This window comes from Armigeres subalbatus, chromosome 2 (genome assembly GCF_024139115.2).
Source record: "Armigeres subalbatus isolate Guangzhou_Male chromosome 2, GZ_Asu_2, whole genome shotgun sequence".
In the NCBI taxonomy this organism is placed as follows: domain Eukaryota; kingdom Metazoa; phylum Arthropoda; class Insecta; order Diptera; family Culicidae; genus Armigeres; species Armigeres subalbatus.
In genome coordinates this window covers 199,359,147-199,385,117 of record NC_085140.1, presented here as the reverse complement: position 1 = coordinate 199,385,117, position 25,971 = coordinate 199,359,147, and the positions used below count along the sequence as shown (strand labels likewise).

Here is a 25,971-nt window from a genome sequence, read left to right as displayed (position 1 = left end):
ACGCACACCGCCTCATATGATATGGTGCGATATGCGCTCGCGACACGTAGGCACATCAGCCGGTGTACTCTGATCAGTTTCTTTACATTGTACTCGGCATTTAGTGCTACGGCCCATGCCGGTACGCCATAGCGGATGATAGACAATGCTACACCCGCTATCAACCTACGCACTTGACTATGCACCGCCGATCTGTTGGACATCATTCGTGTTAAAGATTTTATCGCCAATGAAGCCCGCTGACATGCATAATCGACGTGGCTCGTAAAATTGAGCTTACCGTTAATCATCACGCCCAGATGCTTAAGAGACCTCACGGAGTTAACTGTGCAGGTCCCTACTCTTATCCTCGCTTGCTGCAACCCATGGCGGTTATGCACCACCACGACTTCCGTCTTGTGATGTGCAAGGGACAACTGCCTCGAGTTGAGCCATTCCTCCACTCTGCCAATCGCGTATGAAGCCTTCAGTTCGACTTCGTCGAGAGTGTCTCCTGTTACCTCTAGCATTACGTCATCCGCGAAGCCTTCTATTTTCACACCGGCCGGGAGACTTAAGCGTAATACTCCGTCGTACATAATATTCCACAGAACCGGTCCGAGGATCGATCCCTGGGGAACACACGCAGACACTACGATCGACTTTTGACCAGCATCTGTGTCGTATATCAGAACCCTATTCTGAAAATAACTTTTCAGTATCCTGCACAGGTAATCCGGAACTCTCAATCGGTGCAGGGAGTCAGCAATAGCTGCCCAGCTAGCATTGTTAAACGCATTTTTTTACAACAAGTGTAATTATTGCGCAGTACCTAATACCTTGCCTGTTCAAACCTCTCGCTATCTTGGCCGTATCCGTTACCGATCGAATTGCTTCGATGGTAGAACGGCCCTTACGGAAACCATACTAGTTGCTGGATAGACCACCAGCACACTCTGTATAAGCCGACAATCTATTCAGGATGACCCTCTCTAGCAGCTTTCCTGCTGTGTCGAGTAGGCAAATTGGTCTGTATGCCGAAGGGTCCCCCGGCTGTTTGCCGGGCTTCGGTAATAGCAATAATTTCTGCCGTTTCCATCGATCTGGGAAGTTTCCTTCGTCCATGCATCTCTGGAGGCAGCTCCTGAACATATCTGAATCAGCAAGAATAGCTGAAAATAGAATAGAAATTGCAGCTACGATAAGCTCTTCGTTAGTCACTAGCGGTATCACGTCGACTGACTCGTACGGGGTAACGAGCCGGTTCGATGATTCATGCCTCGGAATCAACCCTTCGACTATTTTGGCCAACAACTCCAAAGAGTTCTCAGGTGGCGTGCTGTTAGTCCTAGCCATCACCATCCTGTATGCATCTCCCCATGGATTGTCGTTTGCCATCCTGCACAGCTGCTTAAAGAAGGCTCTCTTACTACATTTGATCTCGTAGTTCAGAGCTCTGCTCGCTGTCTGGAACACCCGGCGTCTCTCGACCTTTTCAGCGTCTATTCTGGCACGTCGCAGCCTTCTCTTTGCTCGAAAACAAGTTCTACGAAGGTCTGCAATTTTGGCAAATGACCCTTTCGGCCTAATGAACTGTGCGGCCAAACAACTTTCGGCCTTGTGGCCTTCGGGCAAATGGCATTCGGCCAAACGGCCCTTCCCCGATGCCAGTAGAGGGGTCGGAATCTTCTTCGCTGCTGCAGTGGAGTCGTTCTGGGAAACTTTCTTCGGTTCATTTTTGCTGATTCCTTGGTGTCCGCCGGAGTAAACGCAAAGTCCGACGCAATTCACGTGAAGGAATAATAATTATTATCAATAAACTGTCAAACTTCTTTGTCGCATCTACTCTGACTTCCTTCATAGAATGACTACCAAACGTCGTTGACAGTCCAGCTTTCACGATGTGAATTTCTGTAATGAGTCACCGGGGGTTTAGACAGACTTAGTGGCGGGTGATGGTTGCAGCGGTACACTATCAGCCAGGATTGTGCTGAATCATTCTCATACGATAGTTATTGGAAATATCATTTGGTAACTTCTCAGGTGTGAAAAGAAGGCGAGTTGTCATCGGCGATAACTTTTCAAAATTTGAAATCGATTGATAATAAACCAAAAAAATGTAGAAGGTTGTATTACAGACACGACCGCTAATTGAACGTATATTTACGTATAGTTCGATAGTGGATGCGAAATCCAATTATTTTGTCCATGTTCATTGCGGATGGATGTAGCCGAAATGTAGGCAATTTACTGTAAAAGTGAAATTTGAACCGTATCTATCAAAATTGTTTTTTTTTTTAATAATCAAATGCATTGTTTACAATAGTTGTATAAAATCTTAGTAACTCGCAATAGACACAGTATGAAAACGCCGAATAAACACTTTTCCACACTATTCAGTCCCAATTTCCACGGTGAAAAATTGGGAAAACTGAACACTTAACGGAATACGCGCACTCGTGTTGCAAGATTCACTACGGAACTGACGACTGTTAGTTTCGTTCGATGCTTTGTTGCCAAGTTCTGAAAATATCTTTTTACAGATTATGGTGATAAAGTAGAAGGCTCGCGAAGTTGGACCATTGATCAATGTAGGAAAAAGGATGAAAGAAGGGAGTTGTTTATGGACGTGGCAAAAGTATATGATTCGAATTGTCATTCGGATGGGAGAAACTTTCAGTTTCAGTTGAATTCGGTTCGTCGGGAAGTATACCACGAAAGTAGTCGGTCGAGTTGTTACTTGACGGTGAGGTTACGTACCTCGTAAAGGAAGTGTAGTTTCGGATGGTGATCTGAAAAGCCATTGTTGGCAGGTTAAGTTTATTATATGCGATAACAATGCGGGTTTAAAGTGTAGGAGGAAAGAAATGCAAATTAAGTGATGTGGTTCAACTTATAGCGAGAAACGTGTAAATAGAAATAATATAAGGTGCTTTAAAAAAATATGTATATAGATAAAGTGTAAATAAAAAAATATGGTGCATGAAATCGTTAGCATGAAAAAAATTTAAGCATGTGCATGATAAATAGAGAGAGAAGCAAAAAGAAGAAAACGAAGATTAGCAAAAAAAAGTTAATTAAAAAAAGTTGGATACGATGGTTAGAGACGGTAGATCTGCAGGCGAAGCAATGTAAGTAGATTTTTTTGTACAATATGAAGAAACAATTTTGAATTATAGGAAAAAATATTTCCTTCGTAAATATTTTTGGATTAGGAGGGGGTAATGTAACAAGGTTACAAGAAGGGATTGTTTAAAATAAGAAAAAAATGGTTGGACTTTCCACTCCTCGGGTTAGAAGAGAGCCGAAAATCCAAAACTTGCAAATAGGGGTAAGATTTGAATTTTAGAATTTTTATCGACCGCAGCGCTATGGTTTAATAGGCGAGGTGGCGAGAATTTGAAGCATCCATTTTTAACGGATCGCGAAGCAGATCACATCGTTCCGCTCCAGAATTGGACAGTATGGCCAATGGTCTAGAAAAAAAGATGATTTGCTAAATTTTGAAGTAGATGTATGTGTGGGAATCTCGCGGTTACGCAATGGCCAAGGTAAAGGTCATCTTTTTTTAGTCCGAGTATCGTTCTTTCTCGAGTCGATCGGCATAGTGAACGGACGTAGGTCCCGAAGATAGTGGAAGCAAAATTGTACTAGTTGCTAGCCAATCGCAAGTTAATTTGTTAGTAGTATAAAAAGCAAAAGCTTCCAATATTATAAATCGGGACCGCTTTGCGATTTGGGCGTAACTTATTTTGTAAACAAACATTGGAAGGCGAATTCCTGCTAGAACAAGCATTTCATGAGGAAACCACGGTATGGATCCGATAGATTAAGCTTTCCTCTACCAGATAAGGGAATTAGTTTAGGATGAAAACGCTTGCATTCTCCGGAATTCATGAATCAATGTTTGTTTACAAAATAAGTTACTCCCAAACCGCAAATCAGTCCCGAAATGTTAATTTATATTGTATCCCATAGTTCTCGAGAGTTTTCCAAGTTGTTGAGGACGTGATAAAAGGCCCAAGTGCGCCTATTTATTTGTACTAGAAATGTGAGTTTTTGTAAGAGAGTTACCCGGGCAGAAGCAATGAACAGAAAAACAAATCATGATATGGACTTGATTGATATAAGAGAGAAAAGAACAGGCAACAATATCAAAAATTTGCACCGAAATTTCTTTTAAATATCAAGATATGCTATGGATAAGAACAAACTAATGGCACATGATATTGATCACTTATTACAAATAGCATAACATGATATCCTCATGATATTTTGGTGCAAAATATTGATATTGTCGTTTGATCTTTTATCTCTTATATCAATCATGTCCATATCTCTTTTTGCTATCTTATCAAAATTTGATATTATTGAGCTATTTTCGTCTACTCGGGTAGTGTTTCCTATTTTAATGTTCAATGTCTGTAGATTAACGAAAGGTCAAGTGTATTTGCCTACGAATCGGAATTCGGTGATTGAAATTGCTCGAGGTCAAGGTAAATGTTCGACACAAATATTCTAGTCCATGGAACCGAAATTTTAATGTTGTGTGTTATCGCTTGAAGGACCAAATATCCTTCAAGCGAGGGTGTTTCGTCTGTGTATGTGTAGGGGGTTACGCACGTCGCGTGGCCTCTGGGAAGGTTCGAAGACTCGTCCGCTTGTAGCTGGTCTCTCGGCGGGTTAGTGACGGGCCATCGGAAGTGACCACTACTTCCGGGGTGTCAGCCGGTCATCAATAGCCGGCCACACTCCATTGTTGGCCTCGAAGCAGCACCCACGAGTGGAAGAAGCGGGCCCGCCAACGAACTACTCTGGTGTGCACGTGTCGTAACCCGAGACACCCACCACTGACAGCATCGCATCGAGCAGCAGGTATCCTTTAGCGAAGCATCACGAACAGGTCAGATATCTTTATTTTTTTTGTATTGCAAAATATTTAAATCCTTGATTTAAATCCTGGGTCGCTCCCCATAGGCTAGATTAATAAAAAAGGGATCGATCGAGCCACAATCGAGAGTTGAATTCCATTATTTTGAAGGGTCGGTAAAGAAGAGCCGACCTTGTAGCTTAAGCTTGAAATTAAAAATACATTTTAATTCCGCCGCTCGAACTGTTGAACGATGAGAGAAAAGCGATAATCGAGTTTTTGTTTTTTATTTGCATGCGTTATTTTGATTCCCCGTTGACCATCCCGTCTAACGATAGAGTTTGGAGTAGACCTGTGCGCCGGTCATATAATCGGCGGCGGCGGCGTAGTGGTCACTTTTGCCCCGGCGGCGGCGGCGTCACGGCGGCGCGCCGTTGGCTTTTATCGGCGGCGGCGGCGGCGGCGTGAACCGGCGTGGATGAAAAAATTAATGGCAAAAAGAAAACATTTTTTATGCGGATTTTTGAATTCACGTGGTTATCATTCACACCGTACGAATCGTCCGTATAAAAATCGACTTCAGTGGATTAAAATTGTAATATTCTATGTTTGTCGATCATCAAACAGTACATTTCATAGTAAATTACCAGCTACACTAATAAGTACCTGATCTCAAAATGTTATTTTAATTAGAATTATTTTATTATTCTCTGATTTTGATGAATCAAAATTTAACAATTTTACAACTTTTCGTAACCCTTGAGCAGAACTAGACTTTGGTGTCATAAGACTGATTTGTTAATATTTTTTTTCAAAAGTTTCCCAATTCAGGATTTTGATAAACTCCAGTTGATTTACTTCTCTTCTTCTTCTTCTTCTTTAATGGCATTACATCCCCACACTGGGACAGAGCCGCCTCGCAGTTTAGTGTTTATTAAGCACTTCCACAGTTATTAACTGCGAGGTTTCTAAGCCAAGTTACCATTTTTGCATTCGTATATCATGTGGCTAGCACGATGATACTTTTATGCCCAGGGAAGTCGAGACAATTTCCAATCCGAAAATTGCCTAGGCCGGCACCGGGAATCGAACCCAGCCACCCTCAGCATGGTCTTGCTTTGTAGCCGCGCGTCTAACCGCACGGCTAAGGAGGGCCCCTTTTATTTACTTCTCAATATATCTTAATTTGAAAAAAATTCTAACTACTATTCTTTGAGTTACTTATACAATTGGGTAATGTTTGAGTGGCTGCATATCTAGTATATTTAGAGAATTTGCAGTGCTACTTCGGTCACCTTGGATCCTGGAAGGGCATTCATGATGGAGCCCTAATGACAACTAATGACAACCACAATGGACAGTTTACTCCCCACCTCGCGTTCTTGTATGCACAAATCCCAATAGATGATCAACATAACTAAAATGAGCTCTGGCTGAGTAAGACTGGGGCATGATGACCAACCAAATTGAATATTTTCTTCAAAAGTTGGTAAAATATGCCAAAAAAGTTCTTGGTGGAGTTCCTGAAGGGACTCGGAGGAAACTACGATTTTTGCCTTTCTCGTACAACTAAGTTGTACCGAAAGGCTATCATTTCACTCCAAATTCGAACTTTTGATAGAAGTCCCGGAGACCCATAGTGTTATATACCATTCGACTCAGCTCGATGAGCTGAACAAATGTCTGTCTGTCCGTGTGTGCGTGTGTGTGTGTGTATGTGTGTGTGTGTGTGTGCACAAAATGCCATAAAAACATTAGCCAAATTTTCACATAGAAATTCTTAACCAATTTTCTTGCAACAAGTTACATCCGACAGAGGCTAAAACGCTGTTGATCACTATTGAATTTCATAATAATTGCGAATTGCAAAAATAGATAATATTAAAATAGTGATGAGACATAGTCACAAAGAACAATAATGTGTTATGAAAATGCCTTGCATCTATGAATGTTTATCCGTGGCTTGCTCTCATAAAGCGTTTCATCGTACTATAAAGATGCTCGTGTTGCACGCATTTAGGCGTAAGTATGCTCTTCGTTCAGTTTCATAGTACTTTGAAATTGTCCGAATGTCAAAATTCGAACATAGGAAATTCGAGAAACTTTTGGCAGCGCCATCTGTCGTTTACTAGTGTAAATTTTCTATCATAACATTAGACGGTGTAACTGTTTTGGTTTTCTTGTACATCATCGAGGTGTAAGCGTAAAGGCTACATTTATTACCTTTTTGCGCGAGAAAGGCACCATCACCGCTAGGTGGATTAATCTGGGTTTTTTTCTAAGTTTCATTAGAAATTCCTTTGTAAAATCCTATAAGAAATTCTGCGGAAGCTCATATAGGCATTTTTTCAAAAACCTTTCTCGTTCTCGTTAGGAAATTTTTTAATAGTAAAACCACAGGTAAAACCGTGGAATACACCCGACTCTTTTTTACACGGGGGATGCGTTCCGTGTAAAAAAAGTTTTCAGTTCAAAATTTGAAAATCCGTGTAAAAAAAGTTTTATGATTTCTCGACGAATCATTCAAAATGGAGCAACTTTGCAAAATTTTTGTATGGGATTTTTTTTACACGGCCGTGTAAAAAAATCCGTGTAAAAACAGAATCGGGTGTATTCTTTCACGATTTCATTCGGCAATTTATAAAGGCAGTCCAAAAATTGTCCATTAAAACAGATGAAATTATCCTTAAACAATTGAAAAATGCTCCTTAAAAAAACTGATCATTTTTCCTTAAATTATTGAACAAATTACCTTGAAATATATAAAATGCCCCGCAAACATTTGAAAAGTGTACCGTAAAAACGAAAAAATGTACCGTAAACAATTGAAAATGCTCCTTAGAAAATTTTGAAAGCGCAGATTTCGGCAATTTCGAGTTCCTCAAGCCGTGGGTGGTTATAATAGATACTCAAGTTACAAGATAAAAATTGTCGCTGTCGTGGCTGCCCGGTACATCTTTTGCTGGCGAGGATAGGGTGCTAAATGTCAATGAAGGAAAAATACATACAATTTGACAGTTCGGTACCCAACATGTTTCGGCCAGCAGAACAAAGGGAACCGAAGCGACAATATTTATCTTGTAACTAAGATATATTTTGTGGTTATGCAGGGAAATTGATGAATAAACCTATTAGCATTATATGCAATGTGATTTTAATGAAATTCGTATCGTCAAGCATAAACGATGTGCAGTTGTATGGGACGTCTGTTTGTCTATGAGCAGTCTGGTGCACAATTTCTTCAACAATGCTTTGAATTGCTTGTAGGCTCAGATTACATTTTGTATAAGTTTATGGAGCATTTCATTTTTTTTTTACGGAGCACTGTTTTTAGTTTAAGGAGCATTTTCTCAGGTTAATGAGCATTTTTTATTGGTTTAAGGAGTATTTCTTCGTTTTAGGGAGCATTTTCCTTAGTTTTCGGAGCATTTTTCTGTTGAGCATTTTTCTGTTACCAAGCAAAACAATCAGCTTCATACTCCAGGGGCTATACAATGGTGCATAAGATTCTACTTTATGACAGCCAATTTCAAGGTACTTTTTCAACTATTTCACAATAATTCTTATATCAATATACTGCGCAATTATCATTAGTTAAATAGCAAATCTTTGTTTTTCTTTTTGCTTCTAAGGAGCATTTTCAATTGTTTACGGTACATTTTTTTCGTTTCTACGGTACACTTTTCAAATGTTTACGGAGCATTTTATATATTCCAAGGTAATTTGTTCAATAATTTGAGGAAAAATGATAAGATTTTTTAAGGAGCATTTTTCAATTGTTTAAGGATAATCATGATTGTTTCATGATGCATTTACCATTTTCCCATTTATTAAGGAATGAAATAGTTTCCGAAAGAATTCCTAAAACGATTTCCGAAGAAATTGCTGAAAAAATCTTCTTTTAAAGGAATTTTCAAAAGAACTTAGTGTAAAATACTTCTTGGCCAACTTGGCCGAACTTGGCCAACTTCACTATTGATCCCACGACTCACTTCCCACAAATCACACCAAGGAAATACAAAACCTTGCTTAATGTAGACTCGTTTATTCCTCATAAGGAACAAAGGTTTGGGCGCGCAGTCCTTGATTATTATATGAATAGGTATTTTATAATTTTGCCTGGTAGCACCGACTTCAAAAATAGTTTACAAGAAAGGAATTCCCGCAGAAAAATCAAAAAGAATCTTTTCAGTAAATTTCGAAAAAAATTCTAGGGAATTCCAAGAAGAATTTCCGAATGGTTCCAAATAGCAATTTCCGAAGAAATTTCTTTGAATTAATTTCCGAAAAGATTCCCGAAAAAAATAAAAAGAAATGGAGAATGTTGTGACGGAATTATTGAGGGAAATGTCCAAGAACTTCTGACCAAAGAATTTGCAAAGGATTACCCGTAAAAATTGCCAAGGGACTTAACTTGCTAAGGAACCCCTAGAGGAATTTCTATAAAATTTTCAACGCTTTTTTCTATGAAAATCCGAAGGAATTCCTAAAATAATCCTCCGTATTAATTTCCGAAGAAATTCCTAAGCACAATGATTCCGAAGGAATCTGTAAATGAATCACTTGTCATAAGACGAGTTTATACAATCCCATTGAATTCCACCACTTAATTGTATCTTGACAGATACGTATTTCGACCTCAACGTTACTGTTGAGGTCGAAATACGTATCTGTCAAGATACAATCAAGTGGTGGAATTCAATGGGATTGTATAAACTCGTCTTATGACAAGTGAAGACATTCCACTAAAAAGCTCGAAATAATTTTCTTATCTGTAAATGAATTTCTGAAGGAATTTTTAGAGGAATTCTAAAATATTTTCCGTCGATGTTTCAAAAGGAATTAGCGAAAGATTTTCGGAAGGTATATCCGAAAGAATTTCTAAGGGAATCAAGGAAAAATTCCTAAGGAATTTTATGAAACAATTCCTAAAGCAATTTCCTAAGAAATTTTCAAAGAATCATTATTATTATCTTTATTAATGAGGTTTTCGGCCCTGGGCCGGTTCACCTCGTGATTTTCAAAGGAATTTCCTAAAGAACGAGCCTTAACGAATTTCCTAAGGTTTTCTTAAACAAAGGAATACGTGGAGGAAATTCTGACGTAATCCCTGGGGTAAATTTTAAGGAATATCCGAAAGAATTTCCGAAGAACTTTCTCGAATTCGTTTAAGGAGGAGTTTTTTTTTGTAACTTTTTGAGGAAATTTCCTAAGGAATTCCTGGACAAATCTTCAAAGGAATCTGTGGTGGAAATTGCGAATAAATTACTGGGAAAAATTCCAAAGGAATTCTAGAAGAAACCTAGGAATTACATCAGAAAAACCAGTAAGCATTTTTTTCTGAAATTCTATTAGGATTTTCTTCGTAATTTCCTTTGAGAATTTCTTCGGAAATTCCATCATAAAATACTTCAAATATACCTTTATCGATTCCTCTGGAAATTCCTTTAGGGAAGTATTTTGCCTTCAAAAAATCTTTTAAAAGTTTCCTTTTGGGAATCTCTTCAAAAGTTTATTTGGAAATTTTTGCACTAAACCCAACACAATTTTTTTTAAAAACGCCTCCAAAAGTTCATTTGGGAACTTCCCCAGAATTTTATTTTTAAAATAATAAAAAAATACCGCCCAGAATTCATTCGGATATTCCTCCAGGGACTTCTTTAAAAGATAATTCGTAAAACCTCCGAGATTTCCTTCGGATATTTCTCCAGATTTTTTTTTCGGAAGATCTTCCAGGAGATCCTTTGAAATTGATTGAAAATGAAGTTGTTTGCGATGTAGTTACTTATTGAATTTTCAAAAAAAAAAAACAAGAATAAACAACATACAAACAAAGACTTTAAGGAAGATGAAGGCATTTTCGAATTCCTGCAGGAAGTTCCGGAAGAACTAGCGAAGAATGTTTTAAAGGAATTGCTGGAAAAAGTTCTAAATAAATTCCTTATGGATATCTAGAACAACTTTTTCCAGCGATTCATGAAATAAATGCGGAAACAGTTTCAAAAGGAAAAATTTCCGAAGAAATTCTCAACAAATTCCGAAGAAATTCTCAAAAGAACGAAAGGAACTTTTAAAGGAATTTTCACAGGAATTGTTAAAGAAACATCCAAAGGAATTCCGCAAGGAGTCTCCGAAGGAGATTGTAGGAATTCGTAGAACAAAATCCGAAAGCATTCCGTAAGCAATTTCCGAAAGAAATTCGTAAAGGATTTTCTGAAGAATATGAAAGAATGCCCTAACAAACTTTAGGAAAAATCCTAAAATAATTTTCTAAGGTTTCTAAGTTTCTAAGGAAACTTTCCGGAGGAATATGGCGGAATTTTCAAATAATTTCTTTATTTATTTCCAAACTAATTTCTGGAGTATTTTTCTAAGAAATTCATAAATGAATGTTTGAACGATACTTCTTCGAATATTCACAGAAGTTCAAGGAATTTCACAATAAGCTCAGCTCAGCAATATTTGTTTTGCTGATGCTCAGCAAGTGGTTTTGTCAGTTTTATTCAAAAATTGATTTCAAAATATAAATTACTTACTCGGGAATCGGAACAAAAAAATCGGTAAAGCATTCACAGTTGGGATTTAATTATTTTGCTAAATCAGTTTGCTTTATAAGCCAACTGTCCTAATAGCACAAATCTTAAAACAAAGAAAACTGATTAAATAAGTTGATTTAAATAAATAAAAAAATAAATATTGTCAAAATAAATAATGTGCAACTTGACTTGAAATTTCTTAAGTTCAATAATTTTCCTGCATCAATGCCATATCCTTTAAGAATGGGGACGCTTTGGGCATGTATCCAGGCCCCACAACAAACCCATTTTGCGAGTCACCGACAAGTTTAGGTTTAGGTGAGGCCAAAGATCAGTTTAACAATTTATGTATTATTATACTAGATAAAGCCTCATTCAAACTCTCAAACTAATCAACCAATCTATTAATTAACCAAGACAATGTATGTCACTACACCGACTTAGAGACACCATCGTTTGAGGTAGATTTGAAATTGAGTTTTGACGAGATCCACCTTAACAACATTTATGAACTTCCATAAGACTAGTCCAGTACTATTCCAATTAATTCTACCATGCTATATTTCTTCACAGATACGTATTTCGACCTCAATTATTAGGCCGTTTTCAGTGTCTCGTGCTTGGCTTGACTCGACTTAAGTTAATTGATTTTTTTTATTGCGATTAGTCACCGGCGTGGCAAAATTATGATCGGCGGCGCGCCGACCCAAAATCGTCGGCGGCGGCGGCGCGAGTAAAACCACCGGCGGCGGCGTGGCGCGGCGGCGCACAGGTCTATTGGAGAGGGTGAGGTGGTACGATTCGCCGGTTCGGTTGTTTTTTTTTTTTGAAGGACTCGCCTCTTGCCTCTTCGCATGCAGGTGAAGCTTTTTGCCTGCTTGGCGCTTAAGCGAAGTGGTTACTCCAACCGATTCGGACGGCGAAGCTAGCCGACCGTTACAAGAGTTAACTGATCGGTTCATACGGTTATAGATCGGCTCTTACTTCCTGACCTTTTTGCGTGACGGTTTCAAATTTGAAATTTTGGTATGAAAAGTATAGGCCGTTTTCACTCAAACGCGAACTGTAAACCATATATTATGATCAGGAATTGCAAGAAAGATGATTTATGTAAGGATATTTATTCCTATCATCACATTGTTCCTTTGCACAGTCGATTAGAAATATTGTAACCTATCATTGATTTAAATCATTTCAGGTTGTGATTTACACAATTGAAAACAGATGCTTTAAATCCAAGTTCAAATCCAGGTTTTAAAGAGTGAGGCCTAGAGGTGACTGTGTGGGTTTTGGTAAGTGGCGTCAGTTTCCAATAGTGTCATTCGTTAGAGTAACAAATTATATGCTTACCTTTACTGAAGAGTTAATGAAAAGATACAAATCAATGATTCAGTATAATTCGCAAATGCTGCAAACGCATCAAAGCAAAGATTGATTGGAAAATAAGGCGCATGCATTCTCCTGTTCCTTGTTTTCTGCATCAATGCAACGAATTGCGATGGAACTTTTGAACTCGGTATAAAAATAAGAAAGAATGTACATTACTTTGTGTGCCGGCCGTTGGGTCCGAAACCAATTGTATCGCAATCGAAATTGTTTGTTTGCAGTTTGTTTGAAATCAAGTTCGTATTCAATAGGAAAGTTTTCAAATCATTACATTTTTCTAGGAAATAGACGATGTTGCTTCTGTATACCTACAACAAGAAGGCTTGCTATACACATTCGTGCGAGCTGAACACGTGTTGCCCTATTTTACCATGAATTTTAAATTCATTATGCCAGAAGCTATCGAACAATAACAAAAACAAAACGAGCTTTTTGGTAATAGATTCCCAACGAATAACTTGAGGGGCATCCCACAACTGGATTGAACGAAGTAATCATTTAAGTATTTTGAATTTGTTTCGCCAGCAAGCGTATCGCATGATCAAAGTGAAAACTTGGTGTGAGGAGCAGATAAAAGGGGGAAAATCGAATGTTGGGCGTGAATTGATTGAACGTAGCATGGTTTCTTTAAGATTTAGTTGTGTTTGGATGAGATGCAACTATCCAAGAGCCTATTCCGGCACTGACTAGTTCTGCTACAGGAACCACTAAAGATCACCGTCTTCGGCCAGATGTCACACAGACTTAATCTTCTTCTTCATCATCTTATTTTTCTTCTTCAAAGGCTCTACATTTCAATCTACTGCCGCATTGAATGAATAAAATATGTATTCTGTGTCGCAAGTACAATGAATACGTCCAGGATTTTTCAGCTGAAAACATTCAACGGACCGAGAATCTAACTCGCTATCACCAGCTCGATAGGCTAACTGGAGACCCTACGGAGACCAAATAAAAAAACACACGTTTTGCCTCTACAAGTTCTTCGGCGATACCTTAGCATCGAGATTTATTAGTATGATGCCATGGAAAAAAAAGATATTTTAGTTACAAGATAAAGATTGTCGCTTCGGTTCCCTTTGTTCTGCTGTCCGAAACATGTGTGGTACCTAACTGTCAAATCGTATGTATTTTTCCTTCATTGACATTTAGATCCCCTATCCTCGCCAGCAAAAGATGTTCCGGACAGCGACAATGTTTAACTGGTAACTAAAATATCTTTTCATGGAAAGCATTAGAATAGCGGAGCACATTCCTTTTGTTTGTGAATGTTTTTTGTTTGTTTGTTTAAAAGCTGAGGATATCCTTCTTTTCTTGTTTTTAAATGTTTTTTTTTTTCGTTTCTGATCTATGGCATGAGTACCAACACCTCAAGGTAGATTAATAAAAGCTTCGCGAGCAACGCAGTCATGAATTACAACGCCTTTTTCATTGGCTTCAAACCAACCAGGGGATGTCAGATTTTCTGAGTTTTTTAAAATAATTTAGATAATTTATTTCTTTCTTATTGGCATTACATCCCCACACCGGGACAAAGCCGCCTCGCAGCTTAGTGTTCATCAAGCACTTCCGCAGTTATTAATTCCGAGGTTTCTAAGCCAGGTTACCATTTTAGCATTCGTATATCACGAGGCTAACACGATGATACATTTATGCCCAGGGAAGTCGAGACAACTTCCAATCCGAAAATTGCCCAGCACCGGGAATCAAACCCAGCCACCCTCATCATGGTCTTGCTTTGTAGCCGCGCGTCTTACGGCACGGCTAAGGAGGGCCCCGAATTTAGATAATACTGTATACAATTTTGCTACATAAAAAGTTTCTGAATTTGTAACAACTCGACGAAAATTGCGCAAAACTCTAACAATGTTACATGGATTTCATACAATGACTTTGTATAAAATACTGACATTTTTGTATCAGAAACTCACATTTTTTTTGCTCATATGTGGGAACATTGCTCACTTCTAAAAAAAAAACACAAACCCACAAATAAAAATCAAAAGCCCACCTGCTTCATATTCCATTGTTTTTGGCACAATGGTTGTAGAAGCTAACAGATGCAAACTCTGGGTGCCAACCCTATGTAAAAATAATTGCAACCTTTCTGAATAACGCTCATAAATATGCTATGATTTTCCCAGAAAGGAGGCAAGATCCATCCTACGAAATAAGAAACCATGGCTCAATCAAATGTCTAGTGCTCTTTCGAGTAGCTGGAAGTGGATTTGGTCCCTTTTTTCTCATCAGAACGCACTCGCTGATAAATATTGACAGTTTGCGGGGCAAACATTCGTCAAACTGGGGTAAGGTATTTCAGTGTATGTAAGCACGTCAATCGACCGAGCTAAAAGCTACTAACATTTTTATTTCTGAAGGCACGTAGCTCCCATTCTGTAGCTTTGACACGTTTCACCCCGAATGAAGATCTATGAGGTGGGAAAATGCCAACGACTCTACACGTCACGCATCCTAACATGCTATAATTCAATTCACGGATTTCACATTAAAATAAACACGATTAATGTATCAACCGACGAATACGAAACGAACCGACCCCTTCGCAAGTAATTCACTTTATTGTTATCTTCGAGAAGGTTACTTTCAAAATGTTGGCTCCTCAAAAGATAACATTGTGGGATCCGTTTCGTAATCTTCCAATGCTCATCGCACACGTCCCATACAATGGAACTCATTCGCAATTCTGACTGCGTTCGACGCGGAATAAATTATTACTTATTTTCCGCAGCAACTTTTTTTTCCGTTGTCGCTCAAGGCTGTGCGTGCTATCGGTCGGTTGGGGATGCCAACAGAGAGTGAGTGAGATCTTTACGCATTGGCATCAACATCAACTATCATTTGTTGACCGTTGCGCATAGTGGTTAAAATGATCAATAATTATATGGATCGATCAAATGGTGAACTTGGGTTATTTTTTTTTTAAATCACTTTAATAGAGTAATTAAAAAAATGAACTACCTAAAATAAATATTAAAAGGAAACAATCTTCTTAGATAGCAAGTTTGATGGATGTTGAATGAAAGGGCGATGATAATTTATATTTATTAAAGCACAAAAGCGCAAAAAATAGAAAACTGAAAACCTTTTCTTACGCGGAACGTATCCCTTATGCAAATATAGGAGAGAACAGTGAATAACGCACCCACGAGTAGGGTGACCATATGGTATCCTAAAGGAGGACATGTCCTCCTTTTTCGATAAAAATCGAATGTCCTCCTTTTGCGCTGAAATGTCCTCCTTTTTATATATTTTGAGGAAACAAATAGCAATGCCAGACATTAATTTCTGGAAAGTTTTATCTTGTTATTACAACAGAGATTCATTCGCATATTAAACGTAAGATTTTATAAATATACATTTGCGTTCATTTCCTTTCAGATTTGGAACATTTCCATCTAGTTTTCGACTAACATCAACGTAAATAATAAACATTAAATGAGTGTACTATGGACTGTATCGAAAATAAGTTGTCCACATAATTTTATTCGAAAAAAATCGAATGAATTTTAAAAAATTTATTAAAATTTGTCCAGCTATATATTGTAATTCTGTTTGTTAAGTTTTATGAAAAAATATAATACTGAATAAATATGGCACTATTCATAGCATAGCATAGCATAGCATATGTGATTGTACAAATCGTGGGTGGCTATACAATGCTCAATTGAGCAATCTACTGTATATTGTCGCAAATTGGTACTTGGGATTAGTACCTTTTCCTATACAGTAGCAGTTGTATACCTGGCCACGTCCTTACAATCACGGAAGGAAGGGAAGGAATGTAATAAAATATATTCATCAATTTACTTACGAACCGTCCTAAGGAAAAACAAAACAAAACACAACATTTCGGCAAATCGCGTGATCGTTCGGCTGTCCGAAACAAGAGCCAACTCGCACTGAACTAATTAACTTTATTACCGGCCGCGCAATGCAAAACACAAAATTTCGGCAAATCGCGCGATCGTTCTGCCGTCCGAAACAAGAGCCAACTCGCACTGAACTAATTAACTTTATTACCGGCCGCGCAATGCAAAACACAACATTTCGGCAAATCGCGCGATGGTTCTGCCGTCCGAAACAAGAGCCAACACGCACTGAACTCTAAATATCTACTGAATAAATATTGCACTATTCCAACATTTATTCGAGCATTTTTCTTTCTGGTCACAAATCGGCAAAAAATTGCCACGTTTTATTACATGATTACTTTCTGATCAAATTCCGGTCACTTGATTTTGATTTTCTTCTTTTTCCAAGAGGTTAGCGAACGTGTAATTTTCCCCAAGCTTGTTGACCATGAATTTTTACCTTTGGGAGTGGAAACAACAAATTTTCAACAAACACACAAATTCTGATTTGAAACTTAACATCGATTGCAGGGTAAAACAAACCAATACCTTCCTGAGCTTCTGAGTAATAACACTTTGAAAGTGGATAACTTATCTTCGATACAGTCCTTAGAAGATGTCAAAAGAATGATTTAAAATAATAGTTTGATAATTTCACGAAATTGTGAGTAGGCTATGAATAAAATGATTCAAATGCTTCTCAAGATTTGCTGCGAGAAAGCATACATTGAATCATATTTCGATCGTAACACATGGTACGTTTCCTCCAAAGTAGTCTAGAAAACTCATAAGTCGAGTTTAAAACTATTCCTTTTAATTCCACCGCAACGTGTGGAATAGTGCTAAACTCGTCCCATAACAGGTGAAGATATTCCACTGAATGAGTTTAATAATTTTCCCAAAAAATGATGCAAGAATGGATCTCAATAGTGAATCAAAGTTAAATGCATATTTTCCAATCAACGTGGACTATATTTGGAAGCTCATTGTGTATATTCACAGCATGTGGAATATTTGTTGAAAAAATGTGTTGGAGGAAACATGGGACTTAAACTTATAACCCCATTGCAAAAACGGGTGTAAAAATATATTCCACACTCAACAATATTCTAAAAATTAATTGTAATCTTTCTTAGATTCATCATTCTATAATCATAAATAACACCCTGAAAATGACACTCCGCAAAGCTTCAAAATCGCCATGAAAATCTACGTAGTTGTATCCAGCCTGAAAACATTTTCGAATTTTTACACAAAAAAAACTATTGAAAGCCTCGGGATCTAGGTGCATTCGCATGCCATGAACTTGTTGGTGTTCAAATAATAATCTCCGCTAGTCTACTAGGTGTCTAATGTAATATACAATCAGTTGTCTATTGCTCAACGTTGCGATGGTTAGGTCATTCGAAAATAATCATATTTTAGTTTTACTTGCTAAAATTCTGTGCAATGCTGCCGAAAATGTCAGCATATTGATATATCAAACATTTATGTACCATTATTCAGATGTGTTGAAGCTTGTTTAATAAGATCTCACTATAAAGATGGTGAGTTCGTTCTTTCTTTTGTTATTTTTATAAATTTGTATGTCGTATTTGACTCGACGTCCTAAAAAATCAGTCAATTTATTATATCAAATTCGGGAAATTTTGGGTTTGGTATTTTTTTTTAAATGTCCTCCTTTTTCAACCAAATGTCCTCCTTTTTGGCACGATTTGAAGGAATTGTCCTCCTTTGGAAAAATTTCATATGGTCACCCAACCCACCCACGAGGCAATATGGCCGAACTCATAAAACCACTCATATAATCTTTTGTAGGACATTTTTGAACGAATATTACCATTGCAATTAAATATTAGTTATTCATTATTCAGCAGCAATGGGAACAAATAGCAAAATCCTTTCATGTTCGCCTAAATTTAACGATTTGCGGTTATTTCACCTCTCCCGTAAGTTTGTCGTTCAATCCATTAAGACAAAACAAACAACCATGCGTCACCATTATTTACATACTTACAATTGAGTCATTTTACAACACCATTCGGACGTCTAGCCCCAGGCCCTTTTTTAAATTTAAACATATCATAAATGCGTTAGAAGTAATAAAAACCTTGCTGTTTTGAGATCATTGTGAAATGTAGCTAGTTTTGTAAATATTCCACCTACACGTTCAAATGGTTCGGTATTCTTTTTTGTTTATATTGGTGAAAACATCAAAAAAGCTTTGCATTATGAACTGTTCTTCCCTATGTTCGGATGTATTTAAGTCTATGGTCTTGCGCCACGAATATTTGAATTTGAAATATGCAATATAGGTTCAATCAGCGGGTTCAGTTAGAATCTGGCAGCGAAGATATAATCGTCAGCATTGTCATAATCGAGACCATTGGCGACAGGAATTCATCCTGGATTAAAATAACGTTGACCTCAGCTCATTTAGATCCTCGGTTAGTGAAGCGAAGAAATATCTGCTCTTAATGGGGGAAGATGAAACACTTGGAACACGAACATCAGAAATCTCGCGCCTAAATTTAAGGATCATATTTGAAATTGAGCCGAAAGCTTCCCTAGCTTAGTCCTGTGCCGAAGTTAGGATACGAACCTAATGAAACGGGAAGACTTTTTTAATGTTGTTTGTTCAGACTTTTAGGACAAAAAAATGGATGGGTGGATTAAGCCATTTGCTCTCGCCCTAAAAATCTAAATAGGAAACGACCGAAAAATGATCTCGGTCGTTCCCTTTTTAAAACGTAGGGTAGGGATATTTAAGCCTTGATCCCATCCCAACATTATAGAACGTTCAAAACGTGAATTTGAATTCATATATTTTGACCGCAAAAATGATGAACTCGAGCTCTGTGCATCGCGTGGCTGTGGTGGAAAATGGACTTTGTTTGCGAATTTATTGATTCGTACGTGCTTTTCTCTGCATAACGGCTTGGCAACGCCAGAGTAAGATGTTTTTTATACGGAGACAGTCTGTTCGCCACATGGTATGTCAATAGGTCCAGAGTGTTAAACCTTTCATTTTTCTCGATAATAAACTCCGGAACTAATAAAACAATGCATCTTGATAGAGGTCTTGAACAATTTCGCAGGCGGGTTTACTGGAACGCAATATTAGTTTACCTTTGCCGTCGTTGTGTGACGGATGTAGGAACTGAGAGAATCCGTCCAGTGGATACTCGTCGTGCTGACTGTAATCCCAAGGACTGCAGAGTCTAGTCATCCACAGCGATTGGAGACCTGGAAAAATGAGATAGGAAAAATAAACGATCAATAATTGTGCTTTGCACATTTCTAAGTAGAAACCCATTGGCAGCGTCAGGATTGTACGAGAGTTGCCACAAATCCATTCGCCAGAATGTAACATTCTCAAGAAAACGACATTTATTTGAATTCAGCGGATTCGAAGAAAGCAGATACGGGAAAATTAATGGATTCAGACAAACTTCCCTTATATAAACATATAAGGTTACTACTCCTGAAATTCATCTCATAGACCCGAGATTCATACCACAAAAAAACAAAACAAGGCAATGAAAAGGAATTCGATTTGTTCCTTATTTTTGTGATTTTTTCAGCAGTAAGCACGCATGTTAGCAACAAGAAGCGACGAAATTGGTGCTGTGTTTATTTGTTTCGCGTTGAGATGAATATATGTTCAGTAAGATGGAAAACAGAACAGTTCCCCTACCAAAATTCACGCAGAAGGGATAAATTCGCGCAAAAGTATTTAATTTTAATGGAAGAATTGTTTTCGTCGACCTAAGTTTTGAAAGAATGTTTGCATTTTTCAGATATGTACAAGTTTATTATGATTCGGGATCTGTCCTGGCCACGTCCTTGCGAATGCTGAGGAATGGGAAGGATTGTTTGTTGGACACCTAATTTAGAAAGATGCAGAGAACTCTACGACCTCTCATAGGTGCCACGGTAGGTTTTGGGCGTGGAATGTTATAAGAACAGTAGGAATCATTTTTGGTATAACGTAAAACACAGAAAGAACTAAGATAGAAATACAAAGTAGGAAAGAGACGAGCCTGGAATTGAACCCACAACCTCCTGCTTATGAGGCAGAAGCGGTAGCCACTAGACCACCGAGCTCGTTCACATATTGTGAAGGTAATAAAATATGCAGAAAAAAAACTTTCGGTTAAAAAAAGTTATGAAAAAAATTTCAGAAGTATTATTTGTTTGAAGTCAATTGCAAGGTAAATTATCAACTTGTTTCAACTTGTTGTATGCAACTGTGTAATGAGCAGTTGAAAGCGAATTCTCCGAAGCGTGATCGAATGCCGTTTATCGAATAATACTCGAATATCGCCTTTTTCTGGAAACTCCGCCTGGAAGAAGCGGAATGCGAGGAGATGGAACAGCTGTGCCGTTCTCAAGCAACACGCAAGTTCTATCATAAGCTCAACGCATACCACAAAGGCATCATGCCGAGAGCTGAGATGTTCAGCGATAAGGTTGGGAGCATCTTGACGAACGTGTGGTGATCGATAAGTGGAAGCAGCACTACGAGGAACATTTAAATATGGCGATGAGAGCACAGGCAGTGAAAGTCGGTGCAGCGGAGGAGATGACTACCTCAGTTCTGCGGACGGTGGAAGCCAACTAGCCCCCACCTTGAGGAGAGTTAAGGATGCCATCCAACAGCTAATGGGTTACGAAATGGTGAGTTGACATCCGGGAAGGAGCGCCTAACATAGCTCTGGTCCTTACAAGTTCCAATACTCACACTTCCACGGGTCTTACGATGACAATTGACCGCCAGCTAAGGGTTGCGTACTTAGCTGTTAGTGTAGCCTGGGCACTGTTGTCCTTCTGACATCAACTAGAGTGAGAGGGTGGGTCCTGTGGGATCTGCCTAGGATTTGGGGGGGGGGGGGGGGGGGGTTCGACAGTGGGCTCTGTTGAACTTCTATAAAAAGCTACATGTGTCCCCAAGCAGGCCCTATCAAAGCGACCGTGTGCCGCTCAAAGCGCACTAGCCTAGTCCTGGTGTTAGGTGGGTCTTCAAATAAATTTGACCCGACTGATCAAGCGTCTGTTCACCAAGGAGGTACGGCTCCAAAAGCGTCTGTTCTGGCATCCAGCGGCTGAGTATGAAATGTTATTCCCCGGAAGCTATACCTGAGATGGCAGCCCCATCTGGGTGGATAGGGAACCTTGGGCCAACAACCTACTGTTTCCGAAACATCAATTTGTTCGAAAATCCGATAATGAAAGAATACGGACTGATTTTACGGCGACGACTCTTAGCGCGAAACAACGGACACGAATAGGGACATGGAGCGTTTTAACCCTAGCTCAGCAGGGTAGATTGGCACAACTTGCCAATGAGGCACGCCGCATGAAGCTTGAGATCCTGGGACTGAGTGAAGTCCGTTGGCCAAACTTTGGAGAACACAGAACGCCGTCGGGACAAGTTCTGCTATACTCTGTTTTACGAGGTGAGCACGATCCCCGGCATCACGGAGTTGGCTTCCTACTAACAGGCACACTCTGCGCTTATGAAGTGGGAACCTATAAGTGAAAGGATAATCGTTGCCAGATACGAGACCGAAACCTTACTATAATCCAATGTTATGCGCCAACCGATACTGCCGCCGATCTGCAAGACAAAAAGAACTTCTACAGTCAACTCAATGCCGTCGTAGATAGAATTCCGAAAGGTGGTATCAAGATCTGTTTGGGCGACTTCAATGCGAAAATCGGATCCGACAACTCGAACCATGAGCGCATTATGGGACGCCATGGTATCGGTTAATGAGCGAAAACGGAGAGCTGTTCGCAGAATTGTGTGGTAATAACGACATGGTGATCGGGGATCGCTCTTCCCTCATCGACCGCTTCACAAGATCACGTGGGTCTTCCGTGATGGCTTTACAAAAATCAAATCGACCACATCTGCATCAGCCGAAAATGGAAACGGAGCCTTCTTGATGTACGGAATAAACGTAGTGCCGATATAGCGTCTGATCATCACCTCCTCATCGGCGAAATACGCCTGCGCATTGCGCGGATTCGTCGGCAGGAGGAAAGAGTTGGACGACGATTCAACATACGCCGACTGGAAGATGCCACGGTGAAACGGTCCTTCGTTGAAGAACTGGAGACGCGTGCTGCAGATATTCCGGAAGGTGGCAGCGTGAGAGACCAATGAACCGCCATCAAGAATGCCGTCATAGTCACCAGCGAGAACAATCTGGGCGAACTGCGCACCCAGAGAAAACAATGGATCACCGATGACACCTGAGGAAGATAGAGGAGCGAAGAGAAGCCGCGATAGAGCTGGTTCGAGCACTTCGAACAACTTTTTAAAGTGCCAGTCAGGCCACCACCCCCTCGGCATGATCTGCCTAGGATCCGACGTATAACACTCGTCAATACCGAAGTTCCATCATACGAGCTCGCACAGCTCCACGGCGAACCTAGTATCCAGAAGCTAGCTACAGCCGGAAGGATATGATGGGCAGGGCATATTGCAAGAACGAATCGCTTTCGATCCGGCAGGTACAAGACGGCGTGGAGCGTAGCGAGCGAGGTGGGCTGTCCAGGTATAAAATGGCTTGGTGGTTGAAAAAAGTCAAAATATTGTAGAACTTGCAATTTTTGTAGACGTCTATGAAAATAATTCAGCCTATCAAATTATTTTGCTCTCATCTGGATTGCTTAAATCTCTGAATTGAATTTCATATTCAATGATATGACACCACTTAGTTAATACGTCAATTGCAGAATTTGATCGGTAATGTTTATTTTTTATTTCTGCACTGGTTCTCTCACTATGCTTCCTCCGGATGCAAGGAGGAACTCAATTGGTTTTTGAATGAATACCTACCAGCAATGAATGGGTTGTTGGTTGATTAACTCATAAATATTCATCAGTTCACACCATTTCAACTCAAACGCACTCAAGCATCCGTAAAAGGACTAGCATCATAAATTTTTCATTCGTTCTCCATATGATGATGATGCTGGGGACGGCGGCGATATTGATGATGATGGTGATGATGGTTATGCGACTTGACTAGACTGTGGCGTTTCCTTAGGTCTTACGCTCATAGGCTGACTAAGAACACCGACGACAGCATCGTCCGGGACTAATGATCCGGAAAAAGATGCCAGAACGGAACCGCTTATGGGACCCAGTTCGAGATGCACAGCTGAGCCTACCGGCATCGGCATCCGGGCCCAGTCAGACATGGGCCAAGGCTTCGCAGCGTGCTATCGTTCATCAAATGCTCAATTCCTCGGTCCAGTCAAGCAGCCATCCCATGGTTGGCTCCGGTAGTGGAGGTGTGTAGTGTAGGTACATACAAGTCATTCCACATACCATGATAAATGGCTCTTTTGCAACGGAATGCATAGTAATTTTTTCCGATTCTTCATGCTAGGAAGCATGGATGATTGTGGATACTCAATTGCTTTCCCAGAAGAAAATATAATGCAATTCATCCTCGGGCGGGGATTTTTTTTTGGTGCACCGTAATTTTGTTCAAACGCAAAGCTATGTACGGCTTTACTCAAATCAAACTGGTCCAAGACATTGACTTTCGAAGCGGTTGAAGTATTCTACTTGGGGGTGAAAGAAAATGAAAATCAGCCATTTATAATAGTAGATATAAATCAACCGTTTGAGAAACTGCATTTGTAATATTTTTGGCCAAAATGTTTTTTTTTATATTCTGAATCCTCATAAAAAATAAGTGTTTTGGCAAAAAATACGAAAACAATTTTTTGTTCAGGAATGTATGATTTTTTTTCGTTTGTTTGAGAAACTACATATTAATATGTGCACGCAGTTTAAAGAGCAATTATGGAGTACTGCTTACAATTTTCGTACTGCAAGTGCCCCAGAGTGTTGAGCTTTGCCAAAAACTATTAATCTATATCGAAGAAATCAAAAGATTAGGTGCCAATTTGTTCAAAAATAGTTTTTTGTTGTTTTCTAGAAATTATGTAAAATGGATATATGCAGTTTCTCGAACAAATGATTTAAATATGCTATTGGCTTTTTAGGAAAAATCAGATACTTTACTCAAGTGATAAAGCTCGTAGTAAGATATTACTGTCTATGATCAATCCAAGGTAGTCTAAATCGTGGACTCACTTCTCCGTTATATTATGAATAGGTATATTGCAAACCTCAGGGGAAACAAGTCCGGGGAATTTGAAACAGGAGAAAATTATGATCTGTGTCTTTATTGATAGATATGCTCTAGCTAGTGGAATATTCACATAATGATTCAACGTGTTTGAACATGTGTACGCAACAATACATATATGCAGACATAATCCCATTCATCGAACTCAATCTGTTATGGTCCTCCAGGGTTCAGTTTTAGATGGATCGTCTACCTTTTACGTACAACAAGCATTTTGAACATATACGGCTTTATGTTCACCTGAATAGTAATTTATATCGCATACAAGCTCTGTAGAAAAGCAACTAAAACTACAGCTAGTTTGACAACATACGACCGAAATGTCTATCGGGGTTGATTATTCAATTTATCACGTGATTACTCAACCTGGAGCAGCACTAGGGCAGACCGTTTAGTGCGCGGATTCGCTGCTATATTCTATGTTCAAGGCCTATAGCTTTGTATCCATCATAAACTTAGTAACTCTGCTACAACATTATTTGTATCATCACATTTTCGACAACATCATGTGCATCTCGACCCACATAATTCTTGGGGCGATAAATTGTTGAATATGTTTCGCAGCATCTGACATCGCTCAACGACACAGTTCTGAAACTTTACCTTTCTGCATATAAACAATGCCGAACCACGAGCCACACGAATAAGCGCCGCTGTCACACATGTTGGTCGTGTGGTAATAGTTTCCAGCAGGAGTGTTGACTTCCGAGATACACATCCAGAGGAGAGGCCTGCCCACCACCCTCTGCCGTGGACCGCCTACAAACAGCAACGATACAACCTTTCGATTTGTGTTTAGAACGAACGCTTCCAGCACACGGTCACATGTGCTGATAGGGGTGCAAGTTTCAAACTAGCAGAGAGACATGTTTCACCAGCATTCTTTACAAAAACTTGGTCCTGCCCGGGAAAACGGGCGATAAAATAACATGAATGAGTAGTTTCCGGTTGCATCGGGAGTGGCCACCGAAAAGAAAAATAAACTTGGAGTTTGGTGGTACAAAAAATCGGAAAATTTATGTGTTTGTACGGAACGGGCACAAGGCTTGCGTGTGTTCTATGCTCTATATTTGCTAAACGCCGAAAGTTTTCGTAAACTGTATGTTGACAAGTGCAGACATTTACTACTTCTTTTTTCTTAAATGGCTCTA

General features: G+C 39.2%; 1 protein-coding gene across 1 annotated transcript in view; it reads right to left on the bottom strand.

The window, feature by feature from the left end:
- LOC134211490 (uncharacterized) overlaps positions 1-25,971 on the bottom strand; it is a 709,859-nt gene that overhangs the window by 370,787 nt on the left and 313,101 nt on the right. The window contains exon 3 of the transcript XR_009979029.1: positions 19,773-19,889. The gene's annotated coding sequence lies outside the window, so the exon portion shown is untranslated. The remainder of the gene's footprint in view (positions 1-19,772; positions 19,890-25,971) is intronic.